The sequence below is a fragment of the Odocoileus virginianus genome, chromosome 5, assembly GCF_023699985.2.
Source record: "Odocoileus virginianus isolate 20LAN1187 ecotype Illinois chromosome 5, Ovbor_1.2, whole genome shotgun sequence".
Lineage (NCBI taxonomy): Eukaryota > Metazoa > Chordata > Mammalia > Artiodactyla > Cervidae > Odocoileus > Odocoileus virginianus.
In genome coordinates, this window is record NC_069678.1 from 19,902,723 (window position 1) to 19,923,093 (window position 20,371).

General features: G+C 40.9%; 1 protein-coding gene across 5 annotated transcripts in view; it reads left to right on the top strand.

Annotated features, from left to right (window-relative positions):
- DDR2 (discoidin domain receptor tyrosine kinase 2) overlaps nucleotides 1-20,371 on the top strand; it is a 171,658-nt gene that overhangs the window by 4,701 nt on the left and 146,586 nt on the right. Inside the window, exon 2 of one of the 5 annotated variants that reach the window (XM_070467702.1) lies at nucleotides 2,077-2,156. The exons of the other annotated variants lie outside the window; for them this stretch is intronic. The gene's annotated coding sequence lies outside the window, so the exon portion shown is untranslated. The remainder of the gene's footprint in view (nucleotides 1-2,076; nucleotides 2,157-20,371) is intronic. 5 annotated transcript variants of the gene reach the window in all.

Sequence of the window (20,371 nt, forward strand, 5' to 3'; positions counted from 1 at the left end):
CCACCCCTCTGTATATTGATGCCACACCACTCTCCCCCACCAAAAGGATTGTTACAAAGACTTCCTGAAATAACGTACATGAAATACTCTAAGCTTAGCATCTAGTGCTCAACAAATACTGATTTTATGTCATTACTATTGCTTCTGTTACCATTATGTGTATATCAAATACACATGGGAGAAAGTTTTATGAATTACTAAAGTATGCACTGTGAATTTTGTAACAATCATCACTGTTAGATTTTGGAGGTGACTCTGATTAGGGTCTGAACCAAAAAGGTGAGAAGGTTGGGGGTCTAGTCATAATTTGACAGTGATTTTGCTAAAAGCATTATTTTAGACAATAAAGTGAGTGGATGTCACACCACTTTAAATTAGCATTAGCGCTCAGACTCTTCTTCCCAAGTTCCCTTATAAGATCCACTTTCAGGCACGTCTCCCAGGCATCCAGAAAGCTAAAACCCCCCCAAAACCGGCCTCCACAGACCTTCTGATATGGGGCACCAGCTGACATGAATGGTGACCTGCCCACAGCACAGACACCCTGGATTCTTCATGCTCCTTGCCCTGTTTGAAGTCGTGCAGTATTTGAATTGACTTTCTCCCCAAAATGACAACTCAGTCCAGATATGCGTCCAGCATCCTCAGGCCTCCCAGAACTTCTCTGAATTCAATAACCGTCCACAGGGTGGGCTGCTTACCACTATATTAGGAATTTTGGGTGAACCTTAAGGATCAATTAAGTAAGAGTAGCTGAAGGTGGAAATCAGCACTTCGAAGTGTTTCCCATGTGATTCTAACCTGAATCTCTGCTGATAAATCTCCAAGTCTGTTGCCTCAGTCGCTCCTCAACATGATATAAGGACCTCCTTTATAGGACAGCCCCACCCTGTTGTCCTGTAAAGAAATTAATGGTCAGCGCCTCCCTCCTCTGGTTGGCATACCTCCTTCCTCTGGCTGACTTCTTTGAGCTAGGTCAAGACCACCTTAAAATGTCCACAATCTGCCTTTTTCCCTTACGTGGACCCCTTGTTTAGGCCTTGAACTCTTTCTGTTGTGAAGTCAGACAGACCTGATTTCCACTCCCAGCCCTGTACTCACTGACCTTGTGACCCTGGGCAAGTTGCTTAAACTCTCTCAGTTTCCTGTTCGGTGAAATAAGGGTGGTAGTTCCCATCTAACAGGTATTGCAGATGCTGCTTGTGAGTGTATAGCATAACGTTCGGCATGTAGCTAATAAGTGATGCTGATGATGGTTGTTTTTATTATTAGTTTGGCACTGTTGCTTTGGCTTGTTCGGCTCAGTTATTTTCCCATATCCTCAGTCTAACAACATTCTTCCAGGCAACAACTTCCGCTGAGCAAAATCCCCTTCTACAGATAATGCTTCTCAAAGAACTTTGGCAGTGGAAAGGACATGGGTTTAAATTCTGCTTTTGCCACCACTTGCTAGTCATGGAAACTTGGGCAAGATATTTAACATCTTCAGGTTTCATTTTTCTTGTCTCATAGGTTTGTTATACAAAATAGGGGCCATTAGATTTGCAAAGAGGCCAGCATACAGCCTCATACATAGCTGATGCTCCGAGTAAGGGAATGCTCACTTCTCTTACTTTTTCTGGTGGAATCTTCAATACTCTGTGGTCTAAAAGCCTATCATGTATGAATCATGGAGACTGTTATCTTGGATAGGTCTCTTTCATTTCACTGTGGGTGTGTGCTAAGTTATTTCAGTCTGTCTGATTCTTTGCAACCCATGCACGTAGCCCACCAGGTTCCTCTGTCCATGGATTCTCCAGGCAAGAATACTGCAGTGGGTTGCCATGTCCTCCTCCAGGAGATCTTTCTGACCCAGGGATCAAACCAAATCTCTTATGTCTCCTGCATTGGCAGGCAGGTTCTTTACCGCTGGAAGCAGCATGGATGTAATCTATTGGAAACTTGTCCTCTTCGATTCGAAAAGACAACTGTCAGTTCATCTCCTTGTCCCCACTCCCTTATGCACCCTTACCTCACTTTTCCCCAACCTTTCCCTCAATGGTCAAAACAGACTTGTGCATAATGCTATCTTTACAGGGAATTAAGCACAAGAGTGGATTACTTGGCTGGGGTCTGTGCGACACCTGAAGGAAAAAAGAGTTGGCACCTTGGGACAGGTAGGGAAGAAGGGATAAAATATATTATATATTGGGCAAACAATCCTGTTATGATGGAAAGATTTAAAGGGCAGTACAGAACAGTATGGGTCACAATTGCAAATGCTATCATAACTGAATGCATTTAGGAAAGGGGGAGATGAGTTAACAAAGGAGAGGTCCAGGGTTTGTGCTTCTGGAGTAGTCATCCAATAGCTCACTTGTCCCACCAAGGGCTCCAAGCTGGAGGGACCACCGGAGGGAAGACTGGCCTTGACTGCTGTTCACCACATTTTCCCCTCCTGCTCCTAGTGCCCAAGTCCTGTCCATTTTCCCCATCTGGCTACATTTCTCAGTGGTTTCTAACCTGTTTATCTCCTTGATTGCTTTGGATTCCCTCAACAATTCAACTGTATTTTACTGGGTTTAATTCTATTTAGTAAGCTTTTATTGACTACTTCTGAGTATAAGATACTCTGCTTAACATTTTCTAATAACAATAGCTTAACAGAGGAACCAAGATGTCCAGATGCCTGTCCAGGGATAGTCACTAAGAAAACAATCACCTAATGGCTAAAGTGATGGTCTCTCTAAACTTTCTCCATCTCTTTTAATTTTATTTGCAAGCATTTGGACATGTTATGGTTGATACTGTGTTATTCAGATATGATTTGGTTGAAAATAATTCTCTTCTTATTTTGGTTTTCTTATTTTTTGCTTTCTATTGTGCATAGAACTACTAGATATTTCCAAGTTCTCTAATTTTCCAAGCAACAGAGGTCCCAGAATTTGGCAGATTGTCTACTTATTAACTGGGGCTTCCCTGGTGGCCCAGATGATAAAGAGTCTGCCTGCAATGCGGGAGACCCAGGTTCGATCCCTGGGTCAGGAAGATCCCATGGAGAAGGAAATGGCAACCCACTCCAGTACTCTTGCCTGGAAAATCCCATGTACGGAGGACGCTGGTGGGCTAGAGTCGGTGCGGTCGCAGAGAGTCGGACACGACTGACATGACTGAGCATGCACACACTACTTATTAGCTGGACTCTCATCTTGGTCTCTAAGGACTGAGAAAGGTTAGGTTTGAGCCAGCCCAAGTATCCTTGAGGCCTGGAAGAGCAATGAATAGTCAGAGAGGTTCTAAAAGGGGTTTAGACTTATTTCGAAGCTCCTAGGTTCAACTTGGCTTCTCCTGGAGATCAGCATTGTCTTTAATGTGTTCACTCACTCAACTGTCTGTGGCTTGTGTTTTGTGCTTAATGAGACCTTCCAAAAATGTTTGAGGAGAGTGCCTGGGACCTCTGGCACCTCAAGCTCAAACATATTGCTGTGTACTCCATGGTGGGGGTATAACTGGGAGGGCTTCTGAAGAATAGAACCTTGTGTGCAAAGGGTAGTGAGGCAAATATGTAGTAAGTTTTGATCTCAGCACCATCATTTTCTAGATTTTTTTTTTTATTATCTCAAGGCTTTTAAATTTAGTGTTCCTCAGTTTCCTCATCTATTTTCCTCATGTGTCTTTATGCCCTTCTTTTAGAGGGTATAAAGAAGATAATGTGTAGGAAACTTTGTAAACAGGAAAGCACTATGCCTATGGAGCTGGTTGGTCCAAATGCCTTTTGAACACTTTTCGTAGTAGCAAATCCAGCAAAATTTACTGTGTGCAAGATTGTCTTGGCAGTCCCAGAGGCATATAAAGTTTAGAGGAGTGGTGAAGTTTACAAAGGCTGCTGGGGTTTGTTCTTTAGGATGTATTCTCTTGAGCGTCTGGGGAACAAGTTGACCTAAAGAAGACAGCAGTGGGAGTTAAAGTTACTCAGGAGTACTGTGGCTGACTCATGTTGATATATGGCAGAAACCAACACAATATTGTAAAGCAATTATCCTTCAATTAAATAAATAAATAAAATGTTACTTAAGAGTAGCTAATTGTTCCTCAGACAGATGTAGTTCTACTTTTAGAATGTGTACACTAGATAGATTTTTAAAAATGAGATAGAATGTTAAAATAATATCAAAGGAAATTATAAATAGATCCTAATCCCAGCAAAAATCCCAGTAAGTTATTTTGTGACTATCGAAAAACTGATTCTAAAATTTATAAGGAGAGGCAAAAGATCCAGAGTAACCAACATTATATCGAAGAAGAACAAAGTCAGAGGACTGATGTTACCTGATTTTAAGACTTACTATAAAGTTACAGTAATTAAGACAGTGTGGTATTGCTGAAAAAATAGTTAAGTAGATCAACAGAACAGACTGGAGAGCCCAGAAATAAATCCATATAAACATAGCCAACTGGTCTTTGGCAAAGAAACAAAGGCAATACAATGGAGAAGGATAGTCTTTTCACCAAATGATGCTGGAATAATTGAACATGCAAAATAAAAACAAAGACAAATCTAGACTCACACTTTCTGTCCTTCACCAAGAATGAACTAAGAATAGAACCTAAATGTAAAATGAGAAACCAGAAAACTCCAAAACATAACATAGGAGAAAACCTAGGTGACCTTGGGTATGGTGATGACGTTTCAACACCAAAGGTACAATACTTGAAAGAAAAAATCGATAAAGTGGATTTCATTAGAATGAAAAATTCTTGCTCTGTGAAAGCTAGTATCAAGACAATGAGACTACAAGATATAGATTGGAAAAAATATTTGCAAAAGACATATCCAATAGAGGACAGTTGCCTAAAACGTGTAAGGGACTCTTCAAAATCAACAACAAGAAAATGAGCAAAAGAAATGAACAGACAGCTCACCAAAGAAGATATGCAGATAGCAAAAAGTGCTAGTCACTCAGTCTCGTCCAGCTCTTTGCAACCCCGTGGACTGTAGTCTGTCAGCCTCTTTTGTCTATAGGATTCCCCAGGCAAGAATACTGGAGAGGGCGGCCACTCCTTTCTCCAGGGGATCTTTCCCATCCAGGGGCTGAACCCAGGTCTCCAGCATTGTGGGCGGATTCTTTACCACCTCAGCCACCAGGGAAGCCCACAGATCACAGTGAAAGTGAAAGTTGCTCAGTAGTGTTGCTGAGTCCAACTCTTTGCGACCCCATGCTATACAATCCATGGAATTCTCCAGGCAAGAATACTGGAGTGGGTAGCCGTTCCCTTCTCCAGGGATTTTCCCAACCCAGGGATCGAACCCAGGTCTCCTGCATTGCAGGCAGATTCTTTACCGAGTGAGCCACAGTAAACATGAAACAATGCTCAACATTATATGTCATCAGGAAATTTCAAATTAAGACAACAATGAATTATCATTACAATACCTGTTAGAATGGTCAAAATCCAGAGCACTGACAACACCATGCACTGGTGCTGAAGAGAGCAGTGATAACTTTTATTCATTGCTGCTGGAAATACAAAATTGTACAACCACTTGGGCAGTTTTTCACAGAAATCAACATATTCATATGCATGACCCAGAAATCATGCTCCTTGGTATTTACCCAAACAAACTGAGAACTTATGTTTACACAGAAACCTAAATACAGATGATTATGGCAACTTTACTTATAACTTCAAAACATGAAAGCAGCAAAAATGTCCTTCAGCAGGTAAATGGATAAACTGTGGTGCATTAGCTATCAAGTCATGGAGAGGCAAGGAGGAACCTTAAATGCATATTGCTGAGTGAAAGAAGACAACCTGTAAAGGCTACATATATGTGCTTCCAACTATACGACATTGTGGAGAAGGCAGTGCTATGGACACGGTAAAAATGTTAGTGGTTGCAAGACATTATGGGGGAGGTGGAGGTGAATCGGCAGAGCACAGCAGATTTTCAGGGCAATCAAACTATTCTGTTGGTGGTGGATACCTGTTATAAATTTTTTCAAATGCATAGAATGTGTAAAACCAAGAGTGAACCCTAATGTAAACTATGGACTTTGGGTGATAATGGTGTGTCAGTGTAAGTTCATCAGTTATAACACATGGATTACTGTGGTGAGGGATGTTGATAGTGGGGTAGGTTGTGAGTGTTATGTGTAGAAATATACGTGAACTCTCTACTTTCTGCTCAGTTTTGATGTGAACTGAAAACTGCTCTAAAAAAGTCCCAAATCCAGAATCCCCAACACTCTGATTTTATTCTAGCTATTTCTTTCTAATTTGAACCCAGACCTTGTAATATACTTACATAATAGAGTAATAATTATTGATTTTGTTTTCAGTTAAGTATTTCCATTTTATCTTCAACTTTAATAATATTATTTTATTTAAAAAGCTAATGGAAGAAGAAACTCTTAAAATTATTGAGAAAGACTAATTCAATCGGCTAATAGCAGATTATTTGGGAAATCTCTTTGGCTCCTCTGTCCATGGAATTCTCCAGGCAAGAATACTGGAGTGGATTGCCATTCCCTTCTCCAGGGGCTCTCCCTGACCTAGGGATGGAACCTGGTCTCCTGCATTGCAGGCAGATTCTTTACTGTCTGAGCCACAGGAGAAGCCTCAAATTATAATAACATCACTTGAAAGAATATTCATTGAAGTTGTTTTAACTAATGCAACATGGAAACATTCTCACATAAAATCACAGTGTGGTGGAAAGAGTGATGGGACAGGAATTTACAGGGAGAGATTTAAATTTTAACTTTGCCACCAAGTAGCAGTTGGACTTTGTGTGTTTGCACTTCAATTTTCTAATACGTGAAGGGAAATAGAAAATTTCTCCATTTTCCAGTTCAGGTATGCCAATCACTATCTATACCTGCACCCCTACCCCCATATTCATTTTCACAGTTAAGTCTTGAATCATTTGTCTCTGCTCCAGTTTACTCCGCTATCAAATGCTCTAAATAGCCTCCTTTTTCTTCTCATGTTAGCCAAATACCCACTTTCCTTAAAGGTTAGTTTAAGTTTCAGATCCTCTGGCCAACTCAGATCTTATTTCTTGGAATCCCTAGTTCTTTTGGTCATATCACTGAGTCTAGCAAGGGTCATGTCTTTGGTGACCTCAATAACTCATTTTAGAGAAAAACCCATAAATATTTACTGAGTTATCAATATATAGCATATTAAAGACTTACTACATGACTCACATAGTGCTTATTTGTTGTTGGAAAAATTCTTAGAGGGGAGTAATTGAAGCCTCACTTATTGTCCTTTTTGTGGATTTAATGGGGCTCAAAAATTTTTTATTACTGAATTATTCTGTAAGATCAGAACCTCAAGAGAGCAGGTCATGGAGAAATCGTGTAAGCACTGAGACTGCTATCAGAAGTGCTGGGTTCAGATCCTGCTTCTTTTAGTTGTGATGATTGAAGGCAGTAAAGTCTTCATGAGCACGAACGTGGAGTAATATGTAAGCTGACATCTGAATACTTTGTGTGAGTGTGACGTGAAAGTCGCTCAGTCATGTCAGACTCTTTGTGACGCCATGGCCTGTATGGTCCATGGAATTCTCCAAGCCAGGATACTGGAGTGGGTATTGGGTATATAATGCACACAGGGCTATTTTCCTTTAAGCAATAAACAGAAAGTGGTTATTTCCAGAGGCTGATGATTGTCATTCTAGGTTTCAGGGTACAGCTCCAGATTTGGTTTCTCTTGGTTTGACCATGGGCAGAGCTGATGTCTTCCTCATCATGCTTCTTTCCTCATTGGTGTGTTCATACCTCTGATAATAGAAGTGTTTTCCTTTTACTTTTCCCTAAAAATTCTCACTTGATTAATTAGTGTTATGTGAAGAGTAAATTAACTGTTACTTAATACTATGTTTGGAGGTGAAGAGTTTTCTAAGCATTTTGGTCAGCCATTCATTACCAAAGAGATGTCAAGCTTGAATGTCAAGCTAAGATGTAAATTCTAGACTTATGTGGATACCTCAGAGGAGTGTGAAAAGTTACTTTCTCATCCTTTTGCTGTGTTTCTGGTGACAGAACTTGGCTTTTGCCGGATAGAAGATGATTGATGCTCTTCCCATTGTTTTCCTTTCACAACTCTGTGATGTTTACTCACCTCTTTCATTTTCATGACTTAGGGTGCTAACTTCTTCCCCCCTCCTAGATCCATAGGAGCCTCATGCCCCCTAGGAAAAGGGAGCTGTGTTGTGCCTTTTGCTTAGCTATAGGAAGTGCCACCTCTAGGTTCCCAGGTCCTCCTTGCTTTCATTTTCCTACTGACAAGTAGTTGCCAACATTTACAAAACATGTTTTGTCAAAGATCTCAGGATGGCTACTGTTATCCTATATGCATATGTAAACTTCAATGACTCTGCATTTCCTGGTGATCCTACATCCAGTTCCTTCTTGCCTTGGGCAGAAGAACGTGGGAGAGAAAAAAAAGGAACATTGCTTTAAATAGGGCAGGTCTCTAATTTCTAGCCCTAATTTACTAAGTAGTATGGATATTGAAAGGAATTTCAGATTTTTAGATCTAAGTCTTTATTTGAGTTGGGTAGGTTAGGGCAAAGAGAAGGCTGGTGAAGAAGTTCTTGGGCAGTACATAGGAAGAAAAGAGTTCAGCACAAAAAAAGATTCCATTTTTGTTATCAGCAGACTAGATGCAACAAATGAGCCCTAGTTTCAAGTGAAATGATGTAACTGAGGACCCTGGATTCACTTACAATGCTGCTTTACATGAAGGTGTTTAAGGCACTAGCAGAGGCACTTCCAAATTCTTTTAGAAATAAATAGAAATTTGGTTTCCAAAAAAGTATTGAAACAATCATAATGAAAAAATCAGAAATTTACTGAATGTTCTTATTACTTCATGTTACATTTAGTGTTATTTTTATAACAGAGTACTTGGTGAGGTGGGAGTGGGGAAGGTGTTATAATATTTTCAGTGCTTGGGTCCTCTAAGTGTCTGAATCCAGCCCTTTGTAGGAACAGAAGCTATTGTCAGCCACAGCTTGCTCCCAAATCTATTGGGCTACCATTCCTCGGAGCTCCTAGGAGAAGTACTCTAATGCTCTTTATCAGTTCAGTTCAGTCTCTCAGTCGTGTCCGACTCTTTGCGACCCCATGAACCGCAGCACGCCAGGCCTCCCTGTCCATCACCAGCTCCCAGAGTTTACCCAAACTCATGCCCATCGAGTCAGTGATGCCATCCAGCCATCTCATCCTCTGTCGTCCCCTTCTCCTGCCCCCAATCCCTCCCAGCATCAGGGTCTTTTCCAGTGAGTCAACTCTTCGCATGAGGTGGCCAAAGTACTGGCAGTTTCAGCTTCAACATCAGTCCTTCCAATGAACACCCAGGACTGATCTCCTTTAGGATGGACTGGTTGGATCTCCTTGCAGTCCAAGGGAATCTCAAGAGTCTTCTCCAACACCATAGTTCAGAAGCATCAATTCTTCATAAATATGTTCAAATCCATCCTTATAATGAGAAAATTATTATATTGGGTTGGTCAAAAAGTTCATTCAGGATTTTTCTGTAAGATGTTACAGAAAAGCCAAAACTAACTATTGGCCAACCCAATAGTTACCACTGCATGATTCAGTAATATGTATTGGGGGAAAATAATCCACTCACTGATCATGGGGTGCTAAATATACTTTCTAGTGAATAAATGAAGATTAGGTGAGAGTGGTGACAAAGCAACAGGATATCTAGATCCATGTGATTTCCTTTAATTAGAATTTAATAATCCCCACCCTCACCACTAACCACACTTCTTAAGGCCAGGTAAATGGTCTTAAGCGCAAGGTAAATGGTGTTCCACATTCAAAGATGTACTATTTCCCCCCTCCTTCCCCCTACCATAGTAGCTTTCTGATGCCGATATAGGGGCCACTGGGAAGGTAATGAGACAGCGCTGAAGATGTAGGAACCAGCCATCCTGCAGGGATGCTTTTAGTCATGGGTTTCTGTTTTTTCTCTTTTTAAAAATTAATTTATTTTAATTGGAGGATAATTACAATATTGTGATGGGTTTTGCCATACATTAACATGAATCAATCACAGGTATACATGTGTCCCCGCATCCTGAAACCCCTCCCACGTCCCTCCCCACCCCATCCCTCTGGGTTGTCCCAGAGCACTGACTTTGGGAACCCTGCTTCATGCATCACCCTGGTAATCTATTTTACATATGGTAATGTACATATTTCAAAGCTATTCTCTCACATCATCCCACTCTCACCTTCTCCACTGAGTCCAAGAGTCTGTTCATTACATCTGTCTCCTTTGCTGCCCTGCATGTGGGATTGCCAGTACCATCTTTCTAAATTCCATATATATGCGTTAATATACAGTATTTTTCTTTCTCTTTCTGACTTATTTTGCTCTGTATAATAGGCTCCAGGTTCATCTGCCTCATCAGAACTGACTCAAATGCATTCCTTTTCATAGCTGAGTAATAGTCCGTTGTGTATACATACCACAACTTCCTTATCCATTCATCTGCTGATGGACATCTAGGTTGCTTCCATGTCCTAGCTACTGAAAACAGTGCTTCAGTGAACACTGGGGTACATGTGTCTCTTTCAGTTCTGGTTTCCTCGGTGTATATGCCCAGCAGTGGGATTGCTGGGAAGGAGCACATCCTCTGCTGCTTCCCTTGCTGGAAAGGCAGGGCCACAGAACAGACTTAGCAGTCTAAAAAATTTCCCTCAGATCATCTAATTACTAACACCTGAACAACATATGCACCTGTTTATATAGAGAATTTTTTTTCAGCTTCTTAGGATGATCAATTATTTGAACACTATTAAAACACGAAAAGTTATGACAAACTTAGTGCATTAAAAGCAGAGATATCACTTTGCTGACAAAGATATGTATAGCCAAAGTTATGGTTTTTCCAGTAGTCAAGTTTGGATGTAAGAGGAAGGTTGAGTGCTGAAGAACTTATGCTTCCAAAATGTGGTGATGGAGAAGACTCTTGAGAGTCCCTTGGACTGCAAGGAGATCAAACCAGTCAGTCCTAACGGAAATCAACCCTGAATATTCATTGGAAGGACTGATGCTGAAGCTGAAGCCTCAATATTTTGGCCACCTGATGTGAAGAACTGACTCATTGGAAAAGACCCTGATGCTGGGAAAGATTGAAGACAGGAGGAGAAGGGGGCAATGGAGGATGAGATGGTTGGATGGCATCACCAATGAAATGGCTGTGAGTTTGAGCAAACTCTGGGAGATAGTGAAGGACGGGGAAGCCCGGCATGCTGCATTTCATGGGGTTGCAAAGAGTTGGACATTACTTAGCGATTGAACAACAGCAAAACATATACAGACATAAAGCTAGGTATACACTTAAATTAGGTTCCTGGACTCAGTTCCCATGTACATGTTGTGTGTGGATGGGGAGGGCTTCCCATAGGGCATCAGACAATTCTCTGGACACCAGCTGGATGTCCTACGATTTAAATGAATTCTGACATTATCTCCTTAGAGATAGCATCAGATGCCACAGGTCAAGGGTTCAGTGTCTTGCCCCCACCTCCTTACTATGCCTCACTTTAGAGGCCAGTTGTAAGCTCAGGCTGTTTCCTGTGCTTCTGACCTACTGGTTACAAATTAGAGGCTGCAAGACCCCCTCCTCAGATTTGATTAACTTGCTAGAGTGGCTCACAAAACTCAGAGAAACACTTTATTTACTAGATGACATTTATCACGAAAGGATATGTTAGTCACAGGCAGATGAAGAGATGCATAGGGCGAGGTATGGGAAGGGGAGGAGCATTTATGCCCTCACTAGGTGTCACTATCCCCAAATCTCTATGTGTTCTTCAGCTTGGAATCTGTCTGAACCCTGTCCTTTTGGGTTTTCATGGAGGCCGCATACCACAGGCATGACTGATTAAATCATGGCTATCGGAGATCGATTCAAACTCCAGCCTCTCTTCTACCCAGTGATCAGTGGAGATGGGACTGAAAGTTCCACCCCTCTAATCACAAGTTTGGTTTCCCTGGCAACCAGCTCCCATCCTTAGGTGAGGTCCTAGAATCAGCTAATTAATGTAACCAAAGGCACCATTATGGCTCTTGTCACTTAGGAAATTCCAAGGGTTTGGGGAGTCTGTGAGCCTGGATCTGTGGATGAAGACCAAATATATATGAGAAATTTGTTTTGGTCTTCTGAATGACCAGATGGATGTTTCTTATAAATCATAATATACAACATCTCTTATTCTTTAGTTTTTCTGCAACTATAAAGCTGAAGCAAAGTTTTAAGTGAAGTCAAATATAGCTATAAACTCAATAAAATAATAGAATGTTATTTTAATGCATGAGATGATGTGGTTTGTTGAAACTAACCACTAGTGTGGGGTTTAAAGATAGAGTGGACACATGTAGCCTCAAGGCCTGGTCTATGTTTAATTTGGGACTGTTGCTTAAACGTAATTAATGCTTATGCAGAAAACACTTATTAGAGTAAGTGTGTTAAACATATTGTTATTAATAACCTCAAGGGTTTATGCATTTGGGAAAATCAGATCTCATATTTACTTAATCAAGTCTCTGCCGGTAGGCAGTGGTCAAATGTTAATTTTAATTTGGTATCATTAGATATTTGTTAAATTGTCTATTCTCTTGAAGATAGGGTTAGCATGGGGATGATAAAGAAATTGCTATCTAATCTAATTATTACTAGAATCAGTGACAGAGCCGTTGTACTTTCTGTGTTTATGCTTCAGGTTTCTGCTTATAAACGTGTAGGCACTGGCACGCAGAGGCAGAGTTCATGTCACGCATCTGCTCACTACATGAACGTGGCACTGACCGCAATGGCAGAGCAGATTAAACTGCCCTGTGCCACCCGATGACTCAATTCTCCCACCATTTCCTCTGTTCCTAGACTGGTTCTTGACTTAATCTGCTTTTCATTTGGCATTTGGACAATCATAAACACAAACAAAAAGGCAGGCCCTGAAATCACTTTGTTACTAGTGGCATTAAAAGTTCCAAATTATAGAATCGAAGATATAAAATTTAAAAAATTCTACAAATGTCATGGTCTGAAAGAATATATTTGCACTTGGAGAAACTCTGCTCTAAAAGTAAATTCAAGCTACATTTTTTTTTTTCCAGGAAAGCCTTTCTGATCTGTCCTCTTTAAATTTTACTAATAATCAAAAACATTATGACAACTTAGCAGTGAGTGTGCTTATTTTATACCAAGATTTATATTAAGCACTTTATATACATTATCTCATTGAAACCTTGTAATTGTGTGAAGTGGGTATCTTTCCTATGTTATATATGAGAACACAAGACACTCAGAGAGGCTCACTCACATAGCAAATACTAATAAGTAGCAGAATAAGAATTGGAACCAAGGTCTTTCTCACTGATGCGCCTCACTTTTTACCACTACTTGGTTACTCTTCTTGAACCTGTGGAGCTCACTTTCTTTGCAAGTAGGCATCCCTGTTTTATGGTTATCTCCTGATACCCTTGTTTTTTCTGTTGAGCCAGTGAGCCTCAAACTTCAGTATGCATCAGAATCATCTGCAGTGCTTCCTAAAAATGCAGAGCCCAGGCTCCACTCAAAACTTGAGATACATGCATGCTAAGTCCCTTCAGTTGTGTCTGACTCTGTGTGACTCTATGGACTATGTAGCTCGCTGGACTCCTCTGTCCATGGTATTCTCCAGGTGAGAATACTGGAGTGGGTGGCCATGCCTTCCTGACCCAGGGATTGAACCTGCATCTCCTGCATTGCAGGCAGATTCTTTACCACTGAGCCACTGCGGAAGCCCTTCATACTTGATAGATGAAACATTTTCTGCACGGTGTCCAGGGAACCTGTGTTTTTAGCAACCTCCCTCAGGTGACTGATTCTGTTGCAGGCGTTCCTTTGCCTCCATTTAGAGTAAAACTGCATTTGACTGTGGGTACTTCATGGCCCATGATTGTTTTTTATCCATCCTTGTATCTCAAGGACTCACTAAATTCAAAGAATGAATGAAAGAAGGAACAATTGTCAATAGAGAATATGTTCTTGGAAAGAACATTCTTTTGGCCAGACCCTTGGAAAATTTAGAGATACATGTTTAAATATCACTTAATGTACTCAGTCTAGACTCTCTCCTGGAGGCCAACATGGCAAGGAGCCTATGAGAAGGGGCAGAAAGCATAGCTCTGTCTATAAAAAAAAAAGAATGAAAACTCGCCAGGTGCCCCATGATGAGATAGAATCAATCTTCTTCTCCTTTCCTAAAACTAAGATCAATAGAAAAGTGTAAATGCCTTTGAGGCCCAGAAAGGGGCTCATTTTCCTACAGTGTTGTAGGCATTTTCCAGGAGTTCTGCTTAACTCGTGCTTCTGAGATCAACATGGATTTATTCCTTTATTAAGCAAAAAAAATTTTTTGAGTACTGACTAAGTGACTTGAATGTCATAAGGCACAGTCTTTTCTCTTCCTGAGTTTATTATCAGCTAGAAAATTCAGGAAACAGTAAAGGAAATGTGCGGCTAGCTGCTCAGTGTCTGCAAACACTGAAACGCAGGGAAGGGGTTGTATTGCAAGGGGACTGGAGCTGGATGCTAGAAGTGCAGTAAGAATTGGATGGAATTAGACAGACAGGAAGCAAAGAACAGGGAAAGCAGAGGCTTGGCCGTCAGACTGCTTAGGATCAGCTGGCTTGGAACAGTGGGGACGCGAGCCTGGGATGGTGGGAATTTGTGCTGGGGAGCATGGAGGAAAGAGCGTCGCATAGATGTGTTTTATTACATCAAGGGGAGCTTCAGATGTTGTGGAATTCTGAACATTTTCTTTTATCTTATAGCAAGTGCAGTGTTGTTTAAGATTAATGTGACTGCAGCATGTCAGGGAAATCGCAGGGGAGAAGTTAAGCCAGGGAGAGTCATCCAAAGGCTCTCCTCAGTCCTCTAGGTGTGCAGTGACCAGGTTTGGACAAGGATGGCAGAAGGAGGCAGGACAAGGTGGGGCTGCCGTGGGTGACCTGAAGGACACCAGTGAGACACCACTGCTACTAGTGGTGGGGTAGAAGCGCCTGATGTGCTTGATGTGGTGTGTATGAGAACCTAGAGACCCATCTTCCCACAAGAACTTCAGGCCGGAGAAAACTGCCTTAAGCTCCTAACCAGGATCCTGAGTCCACGTTTTTCAGATGCCCTTTGATGTCGGCAGAGCGGATGGCCCTGGACGAGGCTGGGCTCATGTGGTTGCTTCCTTTTCCTTCTCTGTCTCTCATCCCTCCCCAGCTGGGTTCCCACAGGGAGAACCTCTCAGGATGGGCACTTCTGTCGGGACCTAACGAAGGAAATCTTGCTAATTGGACAAATGTGGTACTTCCCAAAGTACAATCCTTGGAAACTTGTGGGTTTTTAAATAGAAAACAATAGGGGAGGGCAAGGGTCAGAGTTCTGTGGCGTAATAAGTTTGGGAACTATTCTTAGAGAATTAAGCAGGTTTGTTTACTGCAAGGATGTCCCAAGGTCTATAATATGGAAATGAGCATTTTGACCTTCTGAGAGAGATGTGGCTTATAACACTTAACAAACTTTTGGATCATGGAGCTCTCTTTCTATTTTTAAAGAAGCATCTTGAGGGGAAATGGTTACATAGGACACACTTCAAGAGATTGGAGACAAGAAATTTGTCTTAAAAATAAGTCTCTTGAGACTTCCTTGGTGCTCCAGTGGCTAAGACTATGCTCCCAATGCTGGGGGCCTGGGTTTGATCCTTGGCCAGGGAGCTAGATCCCACATGATGCAACTAAAGGTTCATGTGCCTCAACTAGGATCTGGTGCAGCCAAAGAAACAAATGAATATTTAAAAAATAAGTCTCTTGCACTTAAGGTTGGTAGTGTAATGGAAAGAAAAAGAGTTTGGAATTTTCATCAGGGGTCTACTACTGACTGGTCTCTGGTATTGAACCACTTCCGGTCTGTTTGCACAGAGGTTATGCTAATACTAGATGAATTCTTTAGTTCTTACAACTCCAGAGTCTGTGGTCATGTGCATATGCAGAGGAGGAAAATAATCTGGTTTTTCTATGCTGTGATGATGCTGGCGGCAGAGACAGTGGTGCGATGGAGACAACAAGATGAGTCAGAGGTGGTCTGAGCCCTGCGCTGATTATGTGGTAGGGCACCATTGCAGAGTGGACTGGGGGGCAGAGGTGGACGAAGCTTCTGGTTTGCTCCCAGGCTCTCTGAATCCAAGCGTGTTGGGTGGTGTGCACACAACTATCCAGTGGTAAGGCGAGATTGATTCCTAACAGTCACTTAGTCCATCTTGTCTCAGTCTTGCTGACAAGCATCTGTGAGGCTTTGGATACATCAGTTAACCATCTGGGCCTGGGTTTTCCTTATCTGTGAACTAGGGGAGCTGGGTTAGATCAGGGAGCCCTGATGTTTTGTGAAGAGGAGCTGTTGGTCAAGTCGCCTTGACTGTTACTGGAGGGCGGTAGGGGAGGCACTCTTCCATCTCAGTGCAGATGAGCCCCAGGGCTCTGTCTTCAGTTTTCTTCTCTTCCTCCTTCCCAGACCATTCCATCTGCCTCAGACTTCCATTATTGCCTTTATGTACTTGATGTTCAAATATGAACCTATAACATCAAACTCTCTCATTTGTTTATTTAAACTGAGGTCTAGATGATGCACAATATTGTACAAGTTATAGGTATACAATAGTAATTCACAATCTTTAAATATTATGGTCCATTTATAGTTATTATAAAAATATTGGCAATATTTCCCATGTTATACAGTATATCCCTGTAGCTTATTTTATGTTATTGTTTAGTTGCTCAGCCATTTCCGATTCTTTTGCAACCCATGGACTGTAGCCCACCAGGCTCCTCCATCCATGGGATTTCCCAGGCAAGAGTACTGGAGTGGGTTGCCATTTCCTTCTCCAGTGTATCTTCCTGACGCAGGGATCAATCTCTTGTTTCTTGCATTGGCAGGTGAATTCTTTACCACTAAGCCATCTGGGAGGCCCAGATTATTTTATACCTAATAATTTGTACCTCTTAATCCCCGGCCCCTATGTCCTCCCCACCAGTAATTACAAGTTTGTTCTCTATACCTGTGAGTCTGCTTTTTTCTTATGTTCACTAGTTTCACTTTTTAGATTCCACATACAAGCGACACCTTGCAGTATTTGTCTTTCTCTGTCCGACAATTCACTTAATGCTCTCCAAGTATGTCTATGTTGCTGCAAATGGCAAAAAAATTTTTTTTAATGACTGAACACAGTGTTAGTATTCCATTCTTGTTGTTGCTCAACTCTTTGCCACCCCATGGGTGCAGCACACCAGGCTTCTCTGTCCTTCACTATCTCCTGGAGTTTGCTCAGATTCATGTCTATTGAGTCAGTGATGCTGTCTACTACATCATTCCATTCTGCTTATATACATATGTTCTTTATCCACTCATCTGTTGATGGAATCAAACTCTCAAATGCTGGACCCAGATTTCGACTCTTCTGCTTGATGTATTTGCCTGTTTCTATGGAAAGGAAATAAAATTCTTTATGTTCAAACTGAAACTCACAATCATCCCTTTTGAACCAAGTCCTCTTCCAGTTTTCCCAGGTTTCATTACATGTAGTGATGTGCTCTTGGTCACCTGCAGACTGGACATGTGCAGGAGTCCTTGACTCCTTCCTTCTTCCTGCTGTAACTAGTTGCTGACTGATGCTCAGTCCTCTTATTGTGATTATTACCATTCCTCCATATTATTTCTTTCCCCTTCCTGATATCATTGTTCTAGGTCAGGCTCCCATTGGCCACTCTGTTCCGCTATCCCCTATAAAGCACCCCACATGCCAGGTTAAGCCGGATAGAGCCTCCCTCACCCTGCCATCCCTCTCTTCCAAAACTCTTTCTGGGTCACACATGCTCACCTCTTGTTAGCATCTATAGCCTCAGCCATCTTCCAGCTCTAGCTTCAATTATTGTGCTGTTCCTGTCCTCCAGCCACATAACTTGCATTTTCAAATTGTTCCTTTTTCTTAGGCTTTTTACTTTTTACTTTTTATTTTTTTACAAAATCCTAGTTATATTTCGAGTCAGTTCAAATGATGACTCCTTCCTCCTTCAAGTCTTCCCTGAACACTCCACTGTCTTGATTTCTCCTTCTTTTAGCATCTTGTTCTTTTCTATCTTATTATGTCACCAACACAAATATATATATATATAGTTATATATGTATCAGATCTTATAATGTCCACTATATCTTCTTCATCAAGGCCAAGGAACACAATTTCTTCATCTATAACACTTGAAGTCCCTGCTATATACTAGGAGCTAGAAATACTATTGGCTAAGATGATATTAAATTATTAATCTATTTAAAAAACAATAATCTATAAATGGAAACAACCAATTAATTTTAGTATTGATCTAATCAAATACTAATAAAATAAGGTAAATAATCTTACCTTATAATAAGGCATTTTACCTTAAAATAAGGTAAATAATCCAAAACTAATAATATATTGGTTTTGGTATCCTGCTATTCTCCTTTGCATGTAGCTGAGGGGTGATCTTCTGAAGAATTTTAATTTTATGTTTTTACAATATTGGGTTAGTAAACTCCTGTCTGCATACATTTTAGCCTTTGAATCCTTCAATGTAATTAGACCAAATTAGCCATATGAGGTGAGGGCTTCCTTTAGGTGATGCATTTTCTGTGTCAGGAAAATTGTGATCTAACAGGGTTAGCCTTTGCCACTTTAGTGCCACAGGGAACTAGTTTCCAGAAAGATTGTTTGGGGGACTTCCCTGGAGGTCCAGTGGTTGAGACTCTGTGATTCCACTGCAGGAGGCTTAGGTTTGATTCCTGGTCAGGAAACTAAGATCTCACATGCTGCATGGTGTGGCCAAATAAAATAAAATAAAATACCTGGGGACACTTGGCGCTTCCCCCATGATGACCTGACAGTGATGACAGTGAGTATGCTTTGAGAGGTTGATGTTTGTAAACATTCCTGTACAGGTAGGTGCAGAGATGTTAGTACAAGTTTCTTCTGAAATAGTGAGACAAACCCCAACTAGAAAAGGACAGTAGTAGAGCAAGAGTTTGAATATTTTCTCAAATTTTGAAGGCTTCAGCTGCATGTCTTTCTGGGAAACTAGAAGCTGCAGGAAAGCTATTCTAACATATGTGACATGCATTCTTGATCTGTGTGGCCACTTTATTCCCTTTAAGTTCTAGATCTTTCAGTGAAGAAGCTGCCAACTTCTGGTAGCTGTTCATCAACTCACTTGGAAACCGCAGCACTTATGTAGTTATATATGGTTATATCCATTCAGTGGAAAACAACAAATCTTTAGAAAGGAATGACATAACTACATATGCTAAAATATCAAAGAGGACACAAACAGATGGAGAAACATGCTGTGTTCATGGATTGGAAGAATCAATATTGTCAAAATGGCTATTCTACCCAAAGCAATCTATAGATTCAATGCAATCCCTATTAAGCTACCAACAGTATTTTTCACAGAACTAAAACAAATAATTTCACAATTTGTATGGAAATACAAAAAACCTCAAATAGCAAAAGTAATCTTGAGAAAGAAGAATGGAACTGGAGGAATCAACCTGCCTGACTTCAGGCTCTACTACAAAGCCACAGTCATCAAGACAGTATGGTACTGGCACAAAGACAGAAATATAGATCAATGGAACAGAATAGAAAGCCCAGAGATAAATCCATGAACCTATGAACACCTTATCTTCGACAAAGGAGGCAAGGATATACAATGGAAAAAAGACAACCTCTTTAACAAGTGGTGCTGGGAAAACTGGTCAACACTTATAAAAGAATGAAACTAGAACACTTTCTAACACCATACACAAGAATAAACTCAAAATGGATTAAAGATCTAAATGTAAGACCAGAAACTATAAAACTCCTAGAGGAGAACATGGGCAAAACACTCTCTGACATAAATCACAGCAGGATCCTCTATGACCCACTTCCCAGAATATTGGAAATAAAAACAAAAATAAACAAGTGGGACCTAATTAAACTTAAAAGCTTTTGCACAACAAAGGAAACTGTAAGCAAGGTGAAAAGACAGCCCTCAGATTGGGAGAAAATAATAGCAAATGAAGCAACAAAGGACTAATCTCAAAAATATACAAGCAACTCCTGCAGCTCAATTCCAGAAAAATAAATGACCCAATCAAAAAATGGACCAAAGAACTAAACAGACATTTCTCCAAAGAAGACATACAGATGGCTAACAAACACATGAAAAGATGCTCAACATCACTCATTATCAGAGAAATGCAAATCAAAACCACAATGAGGTACCATTACACGCCAGTCAGGATGGCTGCTATCCA